The sequence below is a fragment of the Gopherus evgoodei genome, chromosome 6 (assembly GCF_007399415.2).
Source record: "Gopherus evgoodei ecotype Sinaloan lineage chromosome 6, rGopEvg1_v1.p, whole genome shotgun sequence".
In the NCBI taxonomy this organism is placed as follows: Eukaryota; Metazoa; Chordata; order Testudines; family Testudinidae; genus Gopherus; species Gopherus evgoodei.
Genome location: NC_044327.1, coordinates 34,565,824 through 34,591,828, shown reverse-complemented (window position 1 = coordinate 34,591,828; position 26,005 = coordinate 34,565,824). Strand labels below are relative to the sequence as shown.

Below are 26,005 nucleotides of genomic sequence, written 5' to 3'. Positions count from 1 at the left end.
AAAAGTTCAATATCTCTCCCTCCAGCTTAATCTCAAATTGCGTATCAGGCCTGCCAATTTAAATTATCAGACCCGAAGGGGGGACTGTGACAGTCAGCAGCGACCCCCGAACAGCTAGTAGCCTTATAATAGCTGACAGCCATTAAAAAAAATTGAACACTTCACGGACACAGTAGCCTGAACTTTTAAACTGTCTTCCCTTATTGGTCTTAAGGCAGTTAAAGCTGGTCCTAAGCCGGTTTTTGCTGAGCAAATTGCAAAAGTGCAGGGTACCACCAATCAAATGCTAACACGACCGAAGCCTGTATGTAAATGTGTATAAAAAATTCTTTGGTTTTTGTATGAAGTAGAGTCTTTGTACCAAGGTACAAAACTCTCCTTTCTTCTGCAGAATAAAGCAACCTTTCCTTATCCCTGTCTGGCTGTCATTGGCTCTCAGCTAGGCGGACCCCACATTTCGGTAACACCTTTTACATAACACAAGAACCAGGGTCACCCAATGAAATTAATAGCAGGATGAAAACAAACAGAAGGAAATACGCTGTGTGAAGAAGTGTGGTCAACCTGTAGAACTCATTGCCAGGAGATGTTGTGAAGGCCGAAAGTATAACTGGGTTCAAAAAAGAATTAGATACGTTCATGGAGGATAGGTCCATCAATGATGATTAGCCAAGGTGGTCAGGGATGCAACCCAATGCTCTGAGTGTCCTTAGTCTCTGATTTCCAGAAGCTGGGAGCAGACAGAGGTTGGATCACTTGATGATTGTTCTGTTCACTCCTTCTGAAACATTCAGCATTGGCCATTGCTGGAAGAAAGGAAACAGGGCTGGATGGACGATTGGCCTGACCCAGTGTGGTCATTTTTCTGTTCCTGAGGGAGCTGAGGGGTGAACCCTGAGCACCCAGCCTCTGAAACGGTACCTTCCTTTTCCTTTTTAAAAGCACACGGAGACTGCACGGAGAAGGGGAGAATATTCACAGATTGAATACTGCTCTCACACCACTGTAACCTCATTGACTTTGATGCAATTATTCCTGATTTGTGCTAGTGTATCAAAATCAGTATCAGGCCCAAAAGTAACTACTTTTCATTTAGACTCATTGAAATGTAAACTGCTCCAAATAGTTCTGTTGGCTGCTTTATTTTTTTTTTCTGCATTGACATTGGAACGAATTCTGGTTCCACTAAGTCAAAGGTAAATCTCCCATTGATATGAAAAGGGAGCAGAGTCAAGCTCTGTTTGTGTGTTCAGAATGGACCTCATTGCATCTTTGCTAGTGTCACACTTAATACCTCATCAAAACAACTTGCAGGTTTTGACATTCAGCTATTGCATTTTTCAAGAATAATAAAACTTGGCACTTCCACAGTGATGTCCATCTGAGGACCTTAAAGTACTTTTAAAAAAAAAAAAACTTTAATGCATAGCTCTACTATTGCATTTTAAACATGCAGGAACTGAGGGGCAGAGAAGTTAAGTGAGTGTCCCAAGGTCATGTGTCAAGCAATTGTGAGAGCCAAGAATAGAACTCCAAATTCCTGCCTCCCAGTCTTATGTTCTGACTACTTGAAAGCCCTCCTTTCAACTGGTAGTGATTCTTATTGTTAAGGTTACCTAATACTTTCTACTATAAGTCCCAGTACACAGAATGAGGCAGAGATTCCGTGGGAAAAAAAAGTACACCTCTGTCTCGAAGGCGGGTTCTCATACAAGGTGGTAAAGCTCTGACACGCTGCTCTGAGCAGCATGTTAAGGATGCCAGGCCAGGCTGGGGCTGAGGGGTTTTATAAGGGGCAGAGGGTGTTGGGGGCATCAAGGGCTCCACCCCCACAGTCTGGGAGGCAGGAGCTATGGGAGGGCCCTTTTGCGGGCCCCCCAGTCCCAGAATGGCCTGGGGGGTTAACGGGGGTTGAAAGAAGCCCGCTCTGCTTCCCTCGCCCGAGCTCTAGCCCTAGCCGTGTCGTTCGGATGAGAGGGCTTGGGGGAAGAGATCCCCAGCCCCTGCACTCACCAGCAGCAGCAGAAGTGGAGCAGCCCGGCCCAAGCCTACATCACTCCGCCAGCTCCCAGCCGCAGCGCTCCGCTTCCCGCTGCAGGTGAGTATAGGGGGCGTCCTTTCCCCAACCTCTCCACACTCATCTGTGGCAGGAAGCAAAGTGACGCAGCTCCAGCCTGCTCCACACCGCCAGCTCCCAGCTGCAGCGCTCCGCTTTCTGCCGGGCAGGTGAGTGAAGAGGGCTTCCTTTCCCAACCTCCCCACACTCACTGGTGGTGAGAAGTGAAGCAGCCCAGCCCTAGCCAGCTCCGCTCCACCAGCTCCCAGCCATTGCACTCCACTTCCTGCCGAGCAGGTAAGTTCAGGACCTTTCCCCAGCTGCCCCCCCAGCGACACAGCTCAGGCTGGGGCAAGGAAAGCGGAGTGAGCTGAAGCCGTGTCACTCCGCTTCCCACCGCAGGTGAGTGTGGGGGTGGGGGGAGGAAATCCTTTCCCCAACCTCCACACACTCACCGGCAGCGGGAAGCGGAGTGCTGCAGCTGGGAGGTGGCAGAGTGGAGCTGGCTGGGGCTGGGCTGCTCCTCTTCCCGCTGCTGCCAGTGAGTGCCTGTCGGGGGCGAGGGTGGTGGTGGTGGTGGATAGGGGTCGGAGCAGTCAGGGGACAGGGGGGTTGGGTAGAGGGTGAGGTGCTGGGGGTTATTAGGGGTGGGGGTCTCTGGATACGGGCGGTCAGGGAACAAGGAATGTGGGGGGCAAAGCAAGTTTGATATAACGCTGTCTCACCTATAACATGGTGAGATATTTTTGTCTCTCGAGGACCACGTTATATCAGGGTAGAGGTGTATATGATCATATAGTTAAAGACTGTATCCTAATGATTGGCCACAAAGGGGTGTGAATTAAAGTTGCACAGACAACTTTACTTCTGGCATTTCCTAACTTTTGAGTGTTTCACTTTGCAATCAACTTACATTCAAAGAATTTTATATTTTTAATTGTATTGAGATACAATGCTGGTATTGTAATATTCAGTAGTTAATATATAGATTAGCATATGTAGTCAATGCAATTAACCAAAAACAGAGTATGTAATATTGTCCATTGTGGCAAAAATGTTAACTAATGTGAATAATCTCCTTGAAGAAATAACTAAAGTTTGGATATAGTAATTATACTGAAAACATAAAAATTGTTACCCGCCCTCTACCGCCCCCATTCACATTGAGCTGATATGAACAATGAAATATCAATGAACTCCTACAATGATGATATATGGTATTTCATTGCCATTGACTCCAAGAACAGTGAATATAGAATGTATGTGGGAGGAATAAAGTAAATGTCTATCTCAGACTGCACAGCAGGACAAAAGGTATGATGCTGCTTGATGTTCTCTGATCTTTGCTTTGCCTGCCATAAATCTGAGTTCAGCTCTTTAGTTTTACAATAAATTGGAGTCTGATATTGTAATTGCAAGATTGCAGTTCATGGAGAAACAGATTACTCCTGATTTTTAGAACAACTCAAGTCATTTACCTGAGGAAAATAAAGACAAACTATTTTTCTCCCTTGTGACTTTTCAGATTATACAGGTAAGGACTCTCTCAAACACCCATGTCAAAACCTTGGAACCCTTCCTCTATAAATTGGGTGTACTTCCTTTCAGTGTCAAAGTCTGAACCAGATTTTGGGGGGAGATAGGGGGCGGTGACTACAGTGTCTGTAAAATACAACAAGCCACATCCTCAGCTGGTGTAAATCAGCAGAGCTCCACTGGCTTCAGTGCAACTCTGCTGATTTACATTGGTTGACGATCTGATTTTACTGTGGACATTATTGTCCTCAACTAGAGAGAAAATATTTAGGAACATGCTGAAAATATATGTAGATGCGCTTGGGGGAAAAAAGTTGACATATTGATGATAAAAAAGACAAGGGAAGCTCCGTGCATATAAATACAAGGTAAAGCAGACTTCCCAGATCTATAAGGTGAAATATAATGTATATATGTAATTTGATATGTAAAAATATGTCCCCACAAACAAAATAGCATTGTAAGCCAAGTAAAGTTACTCCGGGGCACAATTCTCCTGCCTGAATAATAAGAGTAGCTAAGCCAGGTCCACGTGTGTCCTATTGCTAGTATTGCTGAGGCCAGAGTTCAGGTTCTCTATCCCAGCAGGAGACAGATAAATACTTGCTTCTCTGCATGGAGGAGTATGTGGTTTCCCTGTGCATGGTATGTCATGATTAGTGGACAAAGGGCTGGCTGGTGGGAACAATATGGGCAAGACTTCTCCTTTTGGCATTTCTTTGCTGATAAGGTTTTAGATGGGTGGACTGTGTTTTGAGGCAATGTCAATTGGTTTGTAATTTTCTTCCCCCATTTAAAGGGCCCTCATCATTCATGTCCCTCTAGTAATGTTCCTTCCATCCATTAATATATTATTTTGTCCCAAGGACAGTTTTCCTCCTCAGACCATTCTTGTCTGTCTGACAAACCTCCTCTGGCTTGATGTCAGCTGATGAACCAGACCTGGTTTGTGGGCTGTAGAAACTGTATTCTGAGTGGAACTAGCAGCTCTGCTCCTTTTATGTTTATTTTAAGGGAATGGGATAGAGAGGATTATTCCCGGAGTTGTCTGAAGGATAAATATCCTAACCCCGATAGTAAGGCAGGTTCCTGGGTGGTGAGCCAGCTGTGGTGTGTCAGGAGGGCATTGCTGTCTTGAAGAACCAAAGCTGGACAGCATGATGGGAATAACTGGGAAGATATATCTATTCTTCCCTTTTCCCTGTTTCCCCAGCTCCTGCTTTTTGCCTTCCTAGAACCCCCGAAGATCTCCCTTTCTTGCTGTGTTCCATAAAGTATGGGGGAGTTTGGAGGAGCTAGCCATGTTCTCCAGGGCATGCCCCACAATCATGACTCCAACTCACCAATAGTGCTGCGACTTAGGGGAATGTATTTCCCTGCCCCATCGGTGGCTTATCAGACCCGCTGTTCCCAGCTTGTGAACCACTAGTAGTTCCTCCCAACCCCAAACACTTCTTGCAAACATGACAAGGAAGTAGAGAAGGGGGCAGGAGTTACTCCTTTAGTTTGACAACTGGAATTAGCCTGTCCAATTATTTAGCTATGCTGGATACACTTGGCAAAGCTCATTGCAGTTATGCTGTATTAGGGAATGTCTTTTATAAAAGTAAATATTGAAAGTCAATAGTTTGTAGGATACAGGGGACCAGCATGCATATATGAGGGGAGTTTGTGGTTTCTAAGGACTGTGGCGATATGGCATGAGTGTTCTGAAGAAGGGTGAGCATCACCCCCACGCCTTAATTTACAAAAAAGGGTTTGGGTTTTTTTTTTTGAGGTTTTATAGCTTATCCTAAGAGCACTTCTCAACATCCTCAAAAATTCAAGGACTCCTCAGAAGAGTGTTTCCCACTTCTAGCTTGTCTGGTTTTTTAGAAATAGATGGTTAGAGCAACGGAGAAACTTTTAAGGTTATATCAATGGCAAAAGCTTTGACTCAACCTTATATATGGCATCACTACTTTATCATAGCACCGTTTCTAGGGATCGCTTCCACACAGCACTGCCTTCAGTAGAGTCAGGATTTCAGCCTGTAACTTGAAATGTTCCCTGCATGTGATCTGCATTCAGTGTGGTTCCGTAATGAGTCTCACTGCCTCTGGATCATAAATTGTACAGTAAAGTGCAGTAACAATGTTCCCTCCCTCATTCCTTCTCAGCCATCTTTCATCTTCCCATAGCCTCTTTTCCCTACTGTTATTTCCTCCCACTTCTTTCCTTCTCCACCTGTCTAACCATAAGTCCACCAACTTTTGGGTCATGAGCACACAGGAGACCAGAAGTCAGGGGCGGAAGTGGATGGAGTGGCTCCAGGGTGCTATGGCTGCTCTGTTGCAGTTGGCACCTGGCTGTCAGCAGCAGTGGTGATGGTGGTTGCGGAGGTTGGTGGTGAGCACTGGTTTTTTTTCATTTTATTTCTTTTTATAAGTCATTTATAAGTCCATGTTATTTGTATTTGCAAAAAAAAAAAAAAAAAAAAGCATCCCTACTCTCACGAGACCTACATGATTAGGGGATAGGCTGAGATGGATGCTGACCCCATTTCCCCCACTGGGTAGGGGACCAGGAGGAAATCCCACCTCTAACTTCCTGCTGCCAGCCTGCCTTTCCTTGGAAGAGAGGAATATCGCTCCAGAACAGAAGCTGAGTCCTGGCCAAGTGAGGCCAATCAGTTGGTACAAGGGTGAGCCTGGAGAGGATACACGCAGCTGAGGTATGAACATGTTGAGTTTGCTGTCATTGCTGGAAGAAGCAGGCCCAAATGCAGACCTCTGCCACATGCTGGATCTTTTTTGATCTTGCCACAGCGACCTCCTCAAAAGGGATAGTGCATAAAACGCCAATATTGCAAAGGCATCAGCATCGGACTCCATATGGCTGTAGGTGTCTGCCTGCCTGCACAGATCTGATTCCAGGATCAAGGCCATATTTCCTTCCATAATAATTAATACCATGAAAAAGAACTAAGCTTTCTCTCTTATTCTTCAAAATAAGAATGGAAACATTATAGAGGGATTTCTTCCACCATCTTCTCAGAAAACTGTATTTTACTATTTTTAGATCAAGAAGACAAGATCATCTGACTATCTGGTCACAGGGTGTTAAGGGACAATGATACTATGTAGATGATTGCTACTAGGATGCCTCTAAATAAAAATATATTAAACTTAGCTTAAAAAAAAAACAAACAACAGCGGACTGAAACCCACAGACTGCAGTCATTTTCCCACTCATCCAAGGATTTGTACCTTATAGAGGCAGAATAAGAGAGACACATGCTGCGGGGGCTTGATTCTGATCTGTGATACATCAGTGTAAATCAGGAGTAATTCTACTGAAATCATTGCAGTTACACAGATGTAAAGCCAGCATAAGTGAAAGGAGAATCAGGCCCTTAATGATCAAACAAGTGCACACACCTTGAAATAAAAGTATGCTAGAGAGGAAGCTAAGCAGAATCTCATGTGCTGCCAACTCGAAGGCAAATGCACAGGATTTTCCTGTGTTTCTCCCAGCAATCTTTCCTGGTACTGGTGAGCCTTTCAATTCATGTTGCCAGAAAAATGTTAGCTGCTGACTCTACTCCATTGGAAGGAGAATCTTCTTTCCAGTGCCTCAGCAGGATTTGTTTTGGCAAATGCACATGCAATAAGAAACTGCTTTCTCTGTGAAGGAGAAAATAAGCTTTTAGTTATAGTGCCCAATAGACTTACTTTGGAGGAAGGTTCAAATTCAGTCTGAAGGGTTAGCAGGATTCCAGCTCAAATATCTTGTCATCATTTTTGGAGCTCAGCAACAGCATTGCCAAGGAACATTTTTGACAGGAGCAGAACTGACATGTCATGATGGCATTTCCAGAATCCTCTTGACTGTCTCAAACCCTGCTTCAAGGAACCTATATGCAGACAGCCAGGAACACTTATGGAATATTGTGAACTAAAGAAACAAAGCAATTAGGAGACTTCTGACTTTTTTTTTCAAAATGCCATCAACTATAAGAATTGTTAATACCAGTTTGTAAATACATACCATTCAAATTTCTAGAAACCTGTGATGAAATGGAGAAAAATGACTGATTTATTTACTAGCCAAGTGTCTTCTGATAGCAGAGCTAAGGATCCTTTAAAGGGCATAGTTCAGCTTCAAGGATAGACAGTTGAATGATAAACATTTGTTTAGGAATAACCTTTATTTTGCTTGACACCATGGACAATGACTAAAAGTATTGCCGACCCCAGTTACTGAGTTCCAAACTTGTTCATGATGAATGTATTATGTTTGATACTGATATTTCTTCTAATGCTCTTGAAGGTAGTTTAATCAAGGATATTAAAAGAAAAACAGATTATCTCTGTTGTTTGGAATGGCATTTGAGTTTGGTATGTGTATATTTATCAGAACATTCAGGGGTTCTATATAAAGTCAGTCCATGGATACAAAAGATGTTTATCTTTCAGTAGAACAGAACTTTAGGAATTGTATGTTTACTTAGATGTGACGTTCTACAAATGATAATATCAACTTTTTTCTTTTTTTTCATTCTTTGAGTCTATACTTCAAGTATGTGATCAAAAAGTGCTCTTTTCTCTTTCTTCTCTCTACCTACTCTCCTTTCTTTGTTCCTTTACTCCCCATTTTCTCTTACATCTGCTGTAGTCCCACTTTTCTCAGCACTCTAGACAGTGCTTTTTATTTTTCTCTGTCTGATTTGAGGTCCAGTGTCCAGGTGAATTTCTTAGGGACTAGTAAAACTAGCAAGTAGACTAGCTGCTGCAGGGACTACTTGATTTGACTTATTAGCTGCATGAAATTTTGGAAGGCCTAGGTCTTGCCAGGAAGAGGTGATTTGGCAGGTTTCACTCTTCCAACTAAGACACTACTTAACCAATGACCAGCACCATGCTGGCCAACATTCTGATGCTAGAGATGACATATTTGAAATAAGACACAAAATAGGGGTCCTGCCCATATTAAAACACCCTGTCATTACATTTCTCCCCTCAAAAGTTGGAATGTTAGCCAAATAGACCAAGTCCTAATCTGGAAAACTATAATGCTTATATAACTTGCCCTGAAACTTCAATTAGTCTTTCCTTACATCCTGCCCTAAACTGTTGCATGCAGTGGCTGAGCCCTGTCAAACAGCTCCACATTTGAGGAAGTGGCTGCATTTCATGATGGTTAATTCCTACATATATAAAGGGCCAGATTGTGCCACACTGAAACAAACTTAATAGCACAACCCTTGGTAGAAGCCATTGCAGAGTCTCACTGTTCCAGAGGACAAGTATGTTGAAGAATGATGATTATTGGGAATGCAGCTGTTATGCATCCCAGCATATAGGTTGGTGAACTCTCTTAGGAGGGATGGAGAAAAGCTATGGCCAGGTCCCTGGTTCTCTTGGCAAGCCTTGCATTTGTGGGGGAGCTAGTCCTGTCATGTACTGCTTATACACAAGTAGGTTGCAGGGCCACTACTAGCAGGTCTGGCTCCGGTACCAGATATGGATGGCAACAGAGATTACATCGAGGAGGGGTACAAGAGATGCATTGTCTATGAGATACCTTACCTGAGCTGATATAGCCAGCAGTGCATTAAAGTATGTTACATATGGTGCCACCTAGAGTCTGTACATTATTATACAGTTTTAGCATTCCATTACATCTCCACCACTAATTTTTACATTCCTACAATTTACAAAATTTACACCATCATGCTATCTTTGAAGTTCAGTATGTATCAGTTTAAGTGCCTTTGAATCATACTGGTTTTCCAGTGACAAGACCCAAATGTCTAACAACTTGATCATCTGGCTGTCCATTAGTTGCAATGACAGTCTCTTGTTGGTTGGAGAATCTTTGAGTTGTCTTCTTATTCTGCCTCTGCCATCTGTGGAGTGTGCTCTGTTGATTGTTCTTGCTGAGAAAAAAACTGAAAATGTTGGCAATTTCTGCTGAACTTTCCACTGTCAACTTCAGTCAAATATGATCTGGGTAATGGTTTTTTTTTGCATTTGGAGTTCTCCATCTTTTTTTCTCCATCCAGTTTGACACACACACACAGTCACTAGGTACAGATCTGGCAGTTCTTTAACTGAGTGAAATCTGTTACAAAAGTGTTCATTAGCTCTTTTATCCAGTTTGGCTACTCTCTTCATGTCTGGCCACTTTGGAGATTGGAATATAATCTAAATTGGAATAGTAGTTCTGATTTCCCATCAGGAGGAAGATATGCTGGACTATATCCAATAGCTAATATTAGTGAATGGATCTTCCTGCTGTAGGGTTTTCTTGGCTGTCTCTATAGCTCTCTCAGCCTTTCTATTCACTTGTGGGTAATGTGGGCTGCTAGTAATCAGAGCAATATTCTATTTAATTTGGAATGACTTAATCACAGCTGTGGTGAATTGTGGGCCATTATCTGCCACTACTTATTCTGGAATACTGATGTGAGCAAAAGTACACTTCATTTTCTCAATGACAGTTTCAAGTCCATTATTTCTATATACCTGGAAAAATAGTCCACTATGATTATGTAATCTCTGAATTTGGATAAATCTGCAGCTAATCTCTTCCAAGTTCTGTCTGGTAGAGGTGTTTGTATAATGTATGGTTCAGCATTGTCTCTTAGGGTTATTTATACTGGATCGCCTTTCAAAAGTCTGATATCACCAATGCTCCATTGAATTGTTTTACCTTTCTCACTAGGCAACCTCTAGCAAGTGGCTCGCCAGGGTAAGCACCCTGGCGGGTCAGGCCAGTTTGTTTACCTGCCGTGTCAGCAGGTTAGCAGAGACCACGGCTCCCACTGGCCATGGTCCGCCATCCCAGGCCAATGGGGGTGGCGAGAAACCGTGGCCAGCACATCCCTCGCTGCTTCCCGCCACTCCCATTGACCTGGGATGGCGAACCACGGCCAGTGGGAGCCATGGTCCGCCAAACCTGCTGGCCCGCCAGGGTGCTTACCCTGGCGAGTCGCGTGCTAGAGGTTGTCAACCCCTGCACTAGGCCCATTGTGGTTGCTGCTGGAAAGATTGCTGGCCTTTGCATATGGTTACAGGATCATTCTGAAAGCAAATGATTTGTTTTGTAAATTGTTTCTGCGATGAACCAGCCCATGGAGTTTAAAATACCACCAGAATTATTTAGGGCTTTGTCAGGAGAATTCATTTCTGGGAGGGATTGAAGGTAATTATACATCCCTTCTGATATGACTATCATGTTTGCTCCTGAGTCAATCTTAAAGTCAGTAGCCTTTCCATGAATATTCAGTTTCACTCCAGGCAGGATCTGTTTCATCACATGTGATAGATCCCAGAAATAATGGCTCTTGTTAGTCTATAATACTCAATTCCTTAACTACATTAGTGCAGCAAACAGCTGGAAAATGTCCATATTTTGTGCATTTATTACCTATTATGCCTTTGGCTAGACACACATTCCTTGGACTATACATTTTTCCACATCTTGTGCATTTAGTCTGAAAGGTTTCATAGTTAGGCTGGAATTTGTCCCTCATAGTCTCACAGTCTTATGATAATTACTTCTAGCACTCATGCTGTATCTCATGGAGACTTTAAGTAGAAGGAACCATCATGATCATCTAGTCTGACCTCCTGCACATTACAGGCCGTGGAACCTCATCCACCCACTCCTATGATACAGCCATATCATCTGTACTGCTCCTAAGCTAGTTTCTAATTATTCAGATTTGACAAATTGTTTGTTTTGCTGTTTTCCTAGCTCAGTCTGTTTTGTTATTTGGATAGCCAAATGTAGGATTAAGTCTCTTCTTAATTGTAGCTGCTGCAAGAGACACTTGTCTGTAAGTCCAATAACTGATCTGTAATATTTTCACATTTTACAGTCCCACAATCACATGTCTTTTTTTGCCAAGACATGTGAAGTTCTTATAAAAATTCAACATTTTCCTCTGGTTCTTGAATTCTCATAGTCCTCTTTGGACTTGTCATCAGTAAAGGCAAAGGATTTCAAGATATGCTCTGCCTGCTTCCCCATAGCATAAATTAAAGACACTACCTGAATGTCTCCAGTTTCCTTGTGGAGTTTAGTAGCAATATGAAATCTTGCAAAATGATGCTTCCAATCTGTTCATTCTGAAGGTCTGTCAAAGCCGAAGTTCACTGAAGAATGGCTTGTTGAGGAGAAAAATCCTGTAACTTTTGGTGCCTTTTTTTCTTCTGTTTGCAACCTTTGTTGCTGGTTTTTCTTCTTTCTCTTATCCTCTGGCACCAGGTAGGCTACCTTTACTTCTTACACCATGTCATGTACTCCTTGTACACAGTAGGCTGCAGAGCTACTACTGATTGCTCTGGTGCCTGTACCAAATATGGATTGGCTACAGAGCTTCCATTATGGAGACAGGTACAAGATATGTATTCTCCATAGGATACTTTCATGCACTGCTGGCTATAGCTGTTACCAGCTCAGGTAAGGTATGTTACACATAGCATAATCTAGTGGCTGTATATTATAATACAATTTTGGCATTCCATTACAAGCCCCAAACAGGTTTTGTACTTGGAGGGATGGAAAGGCTAAAGGTATGGCTGATCAAAGCATGGGGGCAGAGGGAGAAGGAGCAGAATGCACCCTTTCCCCATGTGCACACCCTAGAATGAGATTGGCCACAATATAGCGCAAAGTTAGTAAAGTGCTTTGGAACGGATGTTGGGAATGTAAGATACTATTTATTAATAACTCACAAAAACAAGCAAAAGTGTGTAAGGATCCATGCTTCTATTGTTGATTTACAACGTATTTAAAAATGTTATTCTTTTGAGAACTTCCTTGCTCCCATATATTGAAAGTACCGTAAGATTAAAAAAAGAAATCTAGCGGCTAGCTGGGCTGTGCACTTTTGCTGGTGGGCTCTGATGGCTGTTATGTTTGTTTGGTAGAGGTTGTTTACAACACCTATACGACGGATTAATGGGTTTTGACTTCATATATTCGTTGAGCAAATTTGAACTGAGTATAATTAGGAAGTGCTGTATTCTCCACGTCGCTGGCCTCTCCTATCAGCTACTCTAATTACAGTGGGAGTGGGCTGCTGGGCTCTGATTGCAAACAAAGAAGTTTTTGTTAGTATAACTTCCCTCTTTTTATAAACTCGTAACCGCTGGCTGGCAGGAGGCCCAATGAGTAATTGATAATTAAGCTTCTATTTAAGTGATTTTTAGTCTAAAGCCAATTGAGACATTCAGTGATCTGGCTACAGTACTGTACTTGAAGAATTGAAGGGGCAGGGTGGGGGAGGAGAACAAAAGGAAACCTTCCTGAATAAGGAGCCAATCATCAGGTGCTATTTCTGGCACTAACATTTAGTAACTGATAATTGCTGTAACTAGGGCCATTGAGTCCTGCAAATATTATCCAGTAAATTTTAATTAGCACCCTGGGGATTGAAGAGTTTCAGAGTAAGCTCATGGGAGACTCCTCCAACCAGTGGCAAAGTGTGCTGAGTAATTTTAGATCAGCCTGCCTGTCAGAGTAGATCAGTGTCATCTTGCTGCTTATGCTGAGGAAAATAAGGTGCATTATCTGCCAATTTATGCTGCTTATTTTCAATGCTGCCTGCATTTGACAAGTGGGAAATGTGAATGCATGGATTATTTATTCCTAAACCAGGGGAATGGGGAGAAGGTGAGATGAGGTGTGATGCACTAGCATTAAAGTGCACACCATAAATTTCCTAATTTAATTTTTAAATAAACATGACATGGACTTTTACTAAAAGTTCAGAATGGCATATACTTCTGCCTTATATCTGTTTTTTAGCGTAAAGAGGGAATGTAGTCATACGGGGACATCAGAAGTATGCAACAACACTGCTGAGACCAGAGCAAGCAATATTATATTATTTTAATAGCCATCAGTTTTCAAGAGCTCATAGATTTTTCATAACAAGTGGTCACACTAACATAGCTTCAGTTATCAAAGCTCTGAATCCAAGTCTTCACTGGCACTTATACAGAATGAACTGCAATCTATAACATTTAGTTACAGACGTTGAATATACATAGATATGTATGTGCTTCGAGTCTGGTTCTCTTACTTATACTGGTTTAAATCAGGAGTAACTTAATTGAAGCCCATGGCAGGCTGGGCTCTGATTTCAAATAGAGAGGGTTCCATTAGCCTACAGGTCTGTCTTACAACTAATTCATAGATTGTAGGGCTGGAAGGGACCTCGAGAGGTCATCGAGTCCAGTCCCCTGCCCTCATGGCAGGACCAAATACTGTTTAGACCATCCCTGATAGACATTTATCTAACTTACTCTTAAATATCTCCAGAGAGGGAGAGTCCGCAACCTCCCTAGGCAGTTTATTCCAGTGTCTAACTACCCTGACAGTTAGGAACTTTTTCCTAATATCCAACCTAAACCTCCCTTGCTGCAGTTTAAGCCCATTGTTTCTTATTCTATCCTTAGAGGCTAAGATGAACAAGTTTTCTTCCTCCTCCTTATGACCAGGGCTGGCTCCAAGTTTTTTGCGGTCCCAAGGCTTGCCTGGGAGGGAGTGGGGAGAAGCGGAGCAGTGGCGCACTCGGGGGAGTAGGTGGCAGTGGAGTGGAGGTGAGCTGGGGGGGGAGCGGTTCCTCTGCCCCCCCCGGGTTACTTCCTGTGGCCCTCCCCACGCCCCCCCACCGCCACAGCTCACATCTGCTCAGAGCCAGCTCCCAGCTTTTTGCGCCCCAAGCAAAAAAAAAAAAAAAAAAAAAAGGCAGGGAACTGGAGTGCTGCCCCTTGGAAAGTGCCGCCCCAAGCACATGCTTGGAGGGCTGGTGCCTAGAGCCGGCCCTGCTTTTGACACCCTTTTAGACACCTGAAAACTGCTATCATGTCCCCTCTCAGTCTTCTCTTTTCCAAACTAAACAAACCCAATTCTTTCAGCCTTCCTTCATACGTCATGTTCTCAAGACCTTTAATCATTCTTATTGCTCTTCTCTGGACCCTCTCCAGTTTCTCCACATCTTTCTTGAAATGTCGTGCCCAGAACTGGACACAATATTCCGGTTGAGGCCTAACCAGTACAGAGTAGAGCGGAAGAATGACTTCTCATGTCTTGCTCATAACGCACCTGTTAATGCATCCCAGAATCATGTTTGCTTTTTTTGCATCAGCATCACACTGTTGACTCATATTTAGCTTGTGGTCCACTATAACCCCTAGATCCCTGTACTCCTTCGTAGACAGTCTCTTCCAATTTTGTATGTGTGAAACGGATTGTTCCTTCCTGTGTGGAGCACTTTGCATTTGTCTTTGTTAAACTTCATCCTGTTTACCTCAGACCATTTCTCCAATTTGTCCAGATCATTTTGAATTTTGACCCTGTCCTCCAAAGCAGTTGCAATCCCTGCCAGTTTGGTATCATCTGCAGACTTAATAAGTGTACTTTCTATGCCAATATCTAAGTAGTTGATGAAGATATTGAACAGAGCTGGTCCCAAAACAGACCCCTGTGGAACCCCACTTGTTATACCTTTCCAGCAGGATTGGGAACCATTAATAACTACTCTCTGAGTATGGTTATCCAGCCAGTTATGCACCCACCTTATAGTAGCCCCATCCAAGTTGTATTTGCCTAGTTTATTGATAAGAATATCATGCGAGACTAATCAAATGCCTTACTAAAGTCTAAGTATATTACATCCACCGCTTCTCCCTTATCCACAAGACTCGTTATCCTATCAAAGAAAGCTATCAGATTGGTTTGACATGATTTGTTCTTAGCAAATAACCAGCATGGATTTGTAATCACCTTACCACCTTTCAAGTGTTTGCAGATGATTTCCTTGATTACTTGCTCCATTATGTTCCCTGGCACAGAAGTTAAACTAACTGGTCTGTAGTTTCTTAGGTGGTTTTTATTTCCCTTTTTATAAATGGGCACTATGTTTGCCCTTTTCCAGTCTTCTGGAATCTCTCCTGTCTCCCATGATTTTCCAAAGATAATAGTTAGAGGCTCAGATACCTCCGCTCTTAGCTCCTTGAGTGTTCTAGGATGCATTTCATCAGGCCCTCGTGACTTGCAGGCATCTAACTTTTCTAAGAGATTTTTAACTTGTTCTTTTTTTTTCTTTTATCTTCCAAATCTGCCCCCTTTCCATTAGCATTCACTATGTTAGGCATTCCTTCAGACTTCTTGGTGAAGACCAAAACAAAGAAGTCATTAAGCATCTCTGCCATTTCCAAGCTTCCTGTTACTGTTTCTCTCTCCTCACTGAGCAGTGGGCCTACCCTGTCCTTGGTCTTCCTCTTGCTTCTAATGTATTGATGAAAAGTCTTCTCATTTTCCCTTTATTCCTGTAGCTAGTTTGAGCTCATTTTGTGCCTTTGCCTTTCTGATCTTGCTTCTGCATTCCTGTGTTTGCTATATTCATCCTTTGTAATTTGTCCTAGTTTCCATTTTTTATATGACTCCTTTTTATTTTTTAGATCATGCAAGATCTCATGGTTAAGCCAAGGTGGTCTTTTGCCACATTTTCTATCTTTCCTACCCAGAGGAATATCTTGCTTTTGGGCCCTTAATAGTGTCCCTTTGAAATAGGGACTGAGGGGAAAAACAACTCTCCTCAGTTGTTTTTCCCCTCAGTCTCAGTTCCCATGGACCTTACCTATCAGCTCTCTGAGCTTACCAATATCTGCCTTCCTGAAATCCATTGTCTCTGTTATGCTGTACTACCTTCTACCTTTCCTTAGAATTGTGAACTCTATGATTTCATGATCCCTTTCACCCAAGCTGCCTTCCACTTTCAAATTCTCAGTGAGTTCCTCACTATTTTCTAAAATCAAATCTAGAACAGCTTCCCCCCAATAGCTTTTTCAACCGTCTGAAATAAAAAGTTGTCTGCAATGCAGTCAAAGAACTTATTGGATAGTCTGTACCCCACTGTGTTATTTTCCCAGCATATATCTTGATAGTTGAAGTCCCCCTCACCACCAAAGCTTGGGCTTTGGATGATTTTGTTAGTTGTTTAAAAAAAGCCTCATCCACCTCTTCCACCTGGTTAGGTGGCCTGTAGTAGACTCCTAGCATGACATCACCCTTGCTTTTTTACCCCTTTTATCCTAACCTAGAGACTCTCAACACTTCTGTCTTCTTTGTCCATCTCCACCTCAGTCCAAGTGTGTACATTATTAATATATAAGGCAACACCTCCTCCCCTTTTCCCCTGTCTATCCTTCCTGAGCAAGCTGTACCCATCCATACCAACATTCCAATCATGTGTATTATCCCACCAAGTTTTGGTGATGCCAACAGTGTCATAGTTGTATTTATTTATTAGCGCTTCCAGTTCTTCTTGCTTATTATCCATACCTCTCTCATTTGTATATGGACATCTAAGATACTGATTTGATCTTGCCTCCCAGTTTTACCCTGACCCTCCTTTCTTTCTGCCATTATAGCCCATGCTCCCTCCTATTTCTGACCCATCTCCCAGGTCTCCATGTTCTCCACTTACCTGTGGGTTTTGCAAGGAATAAGGGATGATTTTGCAGAAGAGAGATGGAGCCAAATCTTCACCATGGCTCCATTGATTAATTGTCCCGTGGGGATTAATGATATCTACTGAACTGGTATCCAGCCTGTTCAGTATAGGGACCAAACATGGTGTTTCAAAAAGGTCAAGGGGCTATCCTCGGTAGTCTGAAGTAGATTTTCTACCTTGTTCCCCCAGTCCTGGGGAGTCCTCAGCAGGTGTAAAGCTAATTCCAGCATCTACCTCTAGTAGCACTGGGGCTGGGAAGGAAGCATGGTTGGGGCACATTGTGTCCTGGCTCTCCCCATCTGATGCATAGCCCTTTCTGAGGCTGGTGCAGGGAATCCGAGAGCTATCATTTGTGGTTGGTTCTCCCACTAAGACCCTCTGTTGGCCTGCCTTGGGTGGCTGTGTGGAAGAGGGGAGCCATCCTTTATTAGGCTCAGACAAGCCAATCAAACTCCTGTCCTGTCTTCTGGAAGCTCCAACAGCCCAGTAGGGATTCAGGCAATGGAGCTGCTGGACTGCTCCCTCTCCCTTCACTGTGATGCACCAGGCAGCCAATGGGGGAGCTGTTCTACAACTGCAGAGAACAAAACAGCTGCTCAGAGTACTCCTTGCTCATAATAGCAGCCCTCAAGAGCCATAGCAGCTTTGAGGGTCACAAGTTAGGTACCACTGATTTATTTGTATAACTCTATCATACATGGGTGGTGTTTTGTTTTATGTACCATGGTAGTGCCTGGAGGCTTCAAACAACATAGGGTTGTTATTGCACTAGGTGCTGTACAAACACTGGGGAGAGACGTCCTTGCCCTGAAAAGCATGCAATCTAAACAGACAAGGTAGACAAAACGTTGGAAGGGAAAGGGAGGCACAGAGAAATGAAGTGACTTCCCCAAGATCACATAAGAGATCTGTGGCAGAGCCAGGAATAGAATCCAGGTCTCCTGACTCCCTGTACAGGTCCCCTAGACCATGCTGATACTTCAGTGTCTTGTAGTTCTATACATGCAGTTCAAAGATGGATCCTTATAGTATAGACTTCATAGGTAGTTCCTGGAGCCACATCCAAGGTTATCTAGCTTGAAAACTGCCATCTCTGCTAATATATTATAGCAGTTACACAATTATTTCTTCTTTTTCTTAAAATGAGAAAATGGTGGATATTTAGAATTCCTAGATTTTTTTTAAAATACAACAGAAAAAGATTATTGATATGGAAGCTACCGAATACACAATTCCTGCAAACGGTTGTGAAAAGGTTAAACAATTTTAAGAGCTTAGGCCTCCGGAATGGGCAGCATTCTTCAAAAAGTGCTAAAAGAAGTAAAGACAGGAACTGGAGAAGCTTTATCTTATATTGTTACAAGTTCACTTAGTTCAGGAAAGATCCCTGAAGGCTTGGAGACTGGCCAGCATAATCCAATTATTAAAGAGGTGGCCTAGAGCCATACCAGGAAATTACAGACCAGTTAGTTTAACACCAATTGCAGGGAATGCCTATAGATACTATTTTAGGGTTTCCAGGGAAATTGGAAAAAACACATTTAATCAAAATGAAGTAACATGCTGGGGAAGTCTGTCATGCTGAGGAATGCTATGATTTCAGAGTCTACGATTTTTGCTCAGCTTTGTGATATTTCACTTTCTTCCAGTTTATTTATAGGCTTTTCTGTAGTGCTCATCGCCATAGTACTTGAGCCTATATCTCTCTCTGCCCTGCTAGCTCTACAATCTACTAAATGACTTTTTTTACAATAGTGGATAAGTGTGTCATTGGACCTTAAACCTATCTGCTGTAATTACACCAATTATCTAGTATTGTCAAGCAGAACATTTTGTGTAGTGCCAGTAGGCCACCTGTCCCTACTGACCTAAGTGTCTCCTCTCTGCTTGTGAAATTAGTTAGCACACTCTGGTAGATAATATTTCCTTTTGAAGGGGCCAGTTCAGTGGGGCAGGATCAGGTAGTCTTGGTCTGACACGGCTAGGAAGAAAACGGGAGGAAAGAAGACAGAAAAAGAAGACATAAGAATGGCTATACTGGGTCAGACCAAAGGTCCATCCAGTCCAGTATCCTGTCTACCAACAGTGGCCAATGCCAGGTGTCCCAGAGAGAGTGAACCTAACAAATAATGATCAAGTGATCTCTCTCCTGCCATCCATCTCCACCTTCAGACAAACAGAGGCTAGGGACACTCTTCCTTACCCATCCTGGATAATAGCCATTAATGGATTTAACTTCCATGAATTTATCTAGTTATAGTCCTAGCCTTCACAACCTCCTCAGGGAAGGAGTTCTGCAGGTTGACTGTGTCTGTGTGACGAAGAATGTCCTTTTATTAGTTTTAAACCTGCTGCCCATTGATTTCATTTGGTAGCTCCTAGTTCTTATATTATGGGAAGAAGTAAATAACTTTTCCTTATTCACTTTCTCCTTACCACTCACGATTTTATATACCTCTATCATATCCCCCCTTAGTCTCCTCTTTTCCAAGCTGAAAAGGGATCCGCTGCAAACCCCTAATCATTTCAGTTGCCCTTTTCTGAACTTTCTTTAATGCCAGTATATCTTTTTTGAGATGAGGAGACCACATCTATACGCATTATTCAATATGTGGATGTACCATAGAATTATATAAAGGCAATAAGATATTCTCCATCTTATTCTCTATCTCTTTTTTTAAATGATTCTTAACATCCTGTTTGCTTTTTTGACTACTGCTGCACACAGCATGGACGTCTTCAGAGAACTATCCACGATGACTCCAAGATCTCTTTCCTGATTAATTGTAGCTAAATTAGCCCCATCATATTGTATGTATAGTTGGGGTTATTTTTTCCAATGTGCATTTCTTTACATTTATCCACATTACATTTCATTTGCCATTTTGTTTCCCAGTCACTTAGTTTTGTGAGATCTTTTTGAAGTTCTTCACAGTCTGCTTTGGTCTTACTAACCTGCTCAAGATAGTTATCATCAGCAGACTTTGCCACCTCACTGTTTACCCCTTTCTCCAGAACATTTATGAATAAATTGAATAGGATTGGTCCTAAGACTGATCCTTGAGGAACACAACTAGTTACCCCTCTCCATTCTGAAAATTTATGATTTATTTCTACCCTTTCTTCCTGTCTTTTAAACAGTTCTCAATCCATGAAAGGATCTTCCCTCTTATCCCATGACAACTTAATTTACGTAAGAACCTTTGGTGAGGGATCTTGTCAAAGGCTTTCTGGAAATCTAAGTACACTATATCCACTGGATTCCTCTTGTCCACATATTTTTTGACCGCTTCAAAAAACTCTAATAGATTAGTCAGACCTGATTTCCCTTTACAGAAACCATGTTGACTTTTTCCCAACAAGTTATGTTCTTCAATGTGTCTGACAATTTTATTCTTTACTATTGTTTCAACTAATTTGCCCGGTACTGATGTTAGACTTACTGGTCTGTAACTGCCAGGATCACCTCTAGAGCCCTTTTTAAATATTGGCGTTACATTAGCTATCTCCCAGTCACTGGGTACAGAAGCCGATTTAAAGGACAGGTTACAAACCATAGTTAATAATTCTGCAATTTCACATTTGAATTCTTTCAAAGACAGATTGAAAGAGAATGGAGTAGCTGCCAAGTACCCAGCATCTCATAAGAGTCTGCAGCATCTGGACATACCTCCTGCACTAAGCAATGTCATCAGACCACAGCTAGGTATTAATGAAAGCCATCCACCCTATTGAAGACCATTAGTAGTAGTATCGAGTCCCTGCTCGTTGCTCTTATACTTCTATTATCTTTTAGAACTAAATAATGCCAAACAGAAGTACCCAGTTCAATGCACCACATTTAACAATTGGGAAACTGAGGTTCAGCAAAGATAACAAACTTGCCCAAGGTCATAGAGTAAGTCTGTGGCAGAGCAAAGATTAGACCATGGGTTTTATGATGTCTAATCCACTAGACTTCACTGTCCTTCAGAAAGATCACTGATATTCATTCAAATCACTGATTTTTTTTTTCACTATCTGTAAAATCAGGAAAATGTTTCCCTCTTAAATAATATTTATAAAGCGTAGAAGTGCAAAATAACATTGTAATTCAGAGGCAGTGGTAGGAATAGAAACCAGAGCCTCTTGGCTCCTCATCTATGTTTAAAGTGCCATTTGGGATGGAAAATGAGACTTCGGCACCACCACCTTTCCTGGGATTTTTTTTCAAAATTCACAGCAAATTTTCACATGAAAGCAGATTTCCCATTCTTCTTGAACACCCAGAGAATGATTTATTTTTTCACATTTTTAATTGTTCCAATTTCACAGGTGTTTTTCCAAGCTGAAACAGACAAATTTATAAGGAGAAGATTGGGAAGAAACCTTTTTTTATGACTATCTTGCCCAGCTCTAACCATGAGGTTTGTGCCTCGTGGCCAGATTTAGTTCTCTTTCATCTCTGAACGGTCAGTGTCAAGTCTAGTCTTGAAGAATTGGTAAGAGAAAACTAATACTGTTGTTACATGTACAATTTTGATAGTTGCTCTTTGTAGCTGAGTAAGTAAGGGCTAGGTCCCACTCTTACTGTTGGGAGCTATGGACCAGCAGTAAGAGCCCAGAGCTGTCTTACCAGCACAGGACAAAATAGACAAAGTAGGATATATTTGCACACTGCTCTCTGTGATATACACAGTAAGCCCCTAACTGGTAGACCTTGCCTTCGTGGGGTGATGGTATGCTCATAATCTCTCTCAATGGGAATCCGGCCCTGCTGCATGGGTGTGTTTGAAGTGGTAATGGGCATAAAAGCAGCTGTCCTACATCCAGAGATGCAATGCTGGGTAAGATTTGGCCCAAACATATTTGTGATTTCCACCCCCCAAAAAAGGGGGGGGGGAAAGCTATTTCCTCCAGATACAGATGATTCTGGTTATCAAAATCTTCTTCAGATATTTTCACATTGGAGAACTTTCACAGGATCATCATACTATATGCTGTAGCAGCCCTTGAAACAGAGACCTGGTCTACCAGACAGCTGTGTCTGCGGCCATTCTGAAAAATGAATATAGATGTCAGTGAAAATAGGTCTCTTTATTACTCACTGAAATGCTTTCTTAAAAAAAAAGTTTAATGGTAAAAGATAAGTTAAGAGCACTGTATTGTATATTGTTGGAGGGGATGGGTCTAAAGCGAAGGTCAACCCAGGAGTATAATGACATCAGCATGGGCCCTCACAAAGAACAATAGAGCGCTACGCACAATTCCATGAATTCAGCACTTGCTTACCCTACAAATCGATCAGTTTAGCTCCCTCTCCCACTGAAATTCATCAGTTACCCTCTCTCCCATTATCTCTCAGTGCTGGTGTCATAAACAGATGGTTAAGAGTTAATGCCTCTTTTACCTGTAAAGGGTTAAAAAGTTCACCTAGCCTAGCTAACACCTGACCAGAGGGACCAATGGGGGAACAAGATGTTTCAAAAGGAAGAAGGGAAGTTTTTCCTTTGTTTAGAGTTTCAGTTTCAGCCGGAGTGAAAAAGATCAAGGAACCAGCCTCTTATCAGAGTAGTAAGTTTTAGAAAGGAATAAATAGGTTTATGTTTATTTCTTTGTAACCTGTCTTATGCAATTAGAGGTAGAATCAAATTGGGGTTTTTTGTGTGTAACTAAATTTGTGCCCAGGGGAACATCCTCTGTGTTTTGAATCTGTTGTCTGTGAGAGTAGCTGGTATGCTAATCTCTCCCAGAGGGTTTTCTTTTACCTTTCTTTTCTTTAATTAAAAGCCTTTTTTCTTAATACCTGATTGATTTTTCCTTGTTTTTTGATCCAAGGGATTGGATCTGGACTCACCAGGGAATTGGTGAAGGAGTCTCTCAAGGCTGCCCAGGGAGGGGAAAGTTTTGGGGGGAAAGGGAGTGATCCAGACACTGAAAATTCTGGATGGTGGCTGCGATACCAGATCTAAGCTAGTAATTAAGCTTGGAAGTGTCCATGCAGGTCCCCACATCTGTACCCTAAAGTTCAGAGTGGGGAAGGAACCTTGACAGCTGTTTCTCAGAAGTTCACACTCAGGTCTTCACGGCCATGTAGCTGTAGTGTCCTGTTCAGTTCTCCTCTGGACTGAGCCTCCTCAGTGATGTGCTGCCTCATACATTTTTAAGGCCAAAAGCGATTATCTAGTCTGCACTTCTGCTGATTGCGATGTCTGGTTCCTCTTTTCCCATGCCAGGTTCCTGAAGCTCTTCTCATCCTGGTGGCTACAGCTGCTGGCTCAGTTCTCTCGCAGTGCAATACCCGTTAAAAACAGCTACATGGCTTCTCTCTTTATGATTGCTCCATTTCTCTTGGTGGACGTACAAATCCTCCTTGCATACAGGAGTGGGATTTATATCCTTGACATTGCTCAGACACTTTCTTGACTGAAGGAAATTATTCGCGTGTGTGTGTAGTCCTGCCCTTACTGCAAATGAGAGTGAATTGCAAGCTGGGAGAAATGAGAGCAATTCACGGATGTATTGACTGCGAGAACATGTGACTTAAGCCCTTGAAAACAAGTTAAATGAGAATTGAAACTGCCACTCCATGTTTAGTTCATCCTGCTATGTCTGTTACACCAGATACATAGGGCCAGAGTCAATGCAAAGGGCCAGAGCAGCTGGAAATCTGCTTGGAAGGTGGGCAGCTGTAGTGTGAAGAGCATGCAACCTCCTTGTCACTGGAGGGCTCTGTGGTTTAGAAGGGGTTATGGTTAGGGTTTCTGGGAGATGCGTTTGATTCAGGGCATCTCAGACCTTCTGCAGTGTGGGCCAAAAGAAATACTTTTTTCACCACAGGTTAGTTAACCCAATTATAAACATCAGCTAGCATCTATTGTAAACAGTGTAGAGAGACACTAAAGCTGACAAGCTACCATGCTTTTAAATACCACTACTTTTGTCTACACTAGGTGCGGAGTGGTAGTTAAAATGTGTTTCGTTAAATACATTAACATGCTTGCCTATAAATGGACCCTCCAAAACCGTATTGAGGCATGTTGATAGGACTGCTTAGGAAGGCATGTAGTGAGGCTACCTATGCCTGCTTGTAGATAAGTGGAGGGCTTCTTTCTCTGGTGGTTTTAATCCAACACCTTACATAAAGAGCAATAGATTCACAAAGAAGAAACGTGTGTGTGTGTGTGTGTGTGTGTGTGTGTGTGTGTGTGTGTGTGTGTGTGTGATATCACAGTAACTTCAAGAGGAGTTTGCTTAAACACAAGCAATTTTCAAACTACTTTACAATACAAAGACTTAAAACTATCCATGCATTATATATGAAAGGCATGTAACAACATGATTTGTTATGTTAGTAAAATTTTACTGTCTCGTACAGCCTTGCCGACATTAAAGCTGCATTTTAGCTTTTGTGTCACTTAGTTAAAACACCACTTCGGGTGAAGTTGAGGTAACCAGAAAAAGACAATGAGTTAGCAGCATGTATTTGGAGGAAAGAAATTGTTAATGTGTGACATGCTTCTTGTTGTAGCAGAACAGGGTGAAAACTTTGCATTTAAATAGAAAGGTTCAAGTTTGAACTTTCTGAAAGTTTCCAACACAAAAATCACCAACTTTCTCACTCCTTCCAGCTTTAACAAAGGTTTGCCAGCAGAACTTTCTTTGATGTTAGTGAAAATGAAATTTTAGGCTTTAAGGTAAGGCAGGAACTTTTTAACTTTATGAAAATTTAATCATTTCAATCGATCAGCATCTGTTAATTTTCAATTATCATGGCCAAAAAATCCATTTCCATAAAATCAATAGCAGTTTTCCTTGGGGAAAACTGTTTTTCCACCTGTGACGAACTGGGAATGTTCTTGATGTTTGCTCTGAATACTGTGTTGGTGCCTCAGTGTCCCCATGGCAGTTCTTAAGTATCTAGGTGGTGGGATAAGGGGGTGTGATTGCTGAAGAGCAAAGGGCCAGTGCACCTAAATGCCTGGCACTCTGTCTCCTAGCAACTGATGGCCTGGGCCCCTCCTCTGCAAAGCTGCCAGCTGAAGGTGTTGGAGACAAAGGGATCAGGTGATCTCCTAGCCCGGGAAAGGAGCTGAGCAGAGAGGAGGGGCTGGGGGGGTGGTTAGTCTGGAGCTGGCTGGGGTCAAGGGTGGAGGGCAGACCTGGGGGTCTGGCTCACTGCCCCCCAGAATGGACCCAGCCGAGGGGTCCGGTTCGCTGTATCTACAAGCTCTGTTTTAGACCCTGTTCCTGTCATCGAATAAAACCTCTGCTTTACTGGCTGGCTGAGAGTCACGTCTGACTGCAAAGTGGGGGTGCAGAACCCGGTGGCTTCCCCAGGACCCCGCTGGGGTGGACTCGCTGTGGGAAGCGCACGGAGGGGCAGAGGATGCTGAATGCTCCAAGGAGAGACCCAGGAGGTGAAGCTGTGTGAGCTTCTTGCCCTGAACAAGTCTGCTCTAAGGGAAAGGAGGCTCCCCAAAGTCCTGACTGGCTTGGTGGGGAGCAGTGTCAGAGCATCGCCCGGTGACTCCGTGACAACTGGTGGCAGCGGCGGGACATACTGCACCCCGTGAATGGCGCTGCTTGCAGTAAGTGACTGGGGAGCAATAAAACAAAGGGGGGATAATGAGGACCAGGCGTGCTGAAGGCTCAGAGAGGGATGGTTTCAGGGGGCAGTTAACCTCTGGGAGTGTGTGACCAGCGAGAAGGACTGTTGGAGTAACGGGGTCCCCCTGAGGACTGCAGCGAGCAGTCTCAGGGGCGGAGGAGCTTGCCGCTCGACCCTGGGAGAGAGAAGGATTTTTGCAGTAACAGGGTTCCCCGGGGGATTGCAGGAGCAGTCCCAGGGACGGAGGAGTCTGCAGCTCGACCCTGGCAAAGAGGTGGTGATCACGAGAAGGGCTGGCACACCAGGG

At 42.9% G+C, this 26,005-nt stretch overlaps 1 long non-coding RNA gene across 1 annotated transcript in view; it reads left to right on the top strand.

The window, feature by feature from the left end:
- LOC115653688 overlaps positions 1 to 24,486 on the top strand; it is a 25,448-nt gene extending 962 nt beyond the window's left edge. The window contains exon 2 of the long non-coding RNA XR_004000981.1: positions 23,324 to 24,486. This is a non-coding gene — a long non-coding RNA (uncharacterized LOC115653688). The remainder of the gene's footprint in view (positions 1 to 23,323) is intronic.
- The last annotated feature ends 1,519 nt before the right edge of the window (positions 24,487 to 26,005 follow it).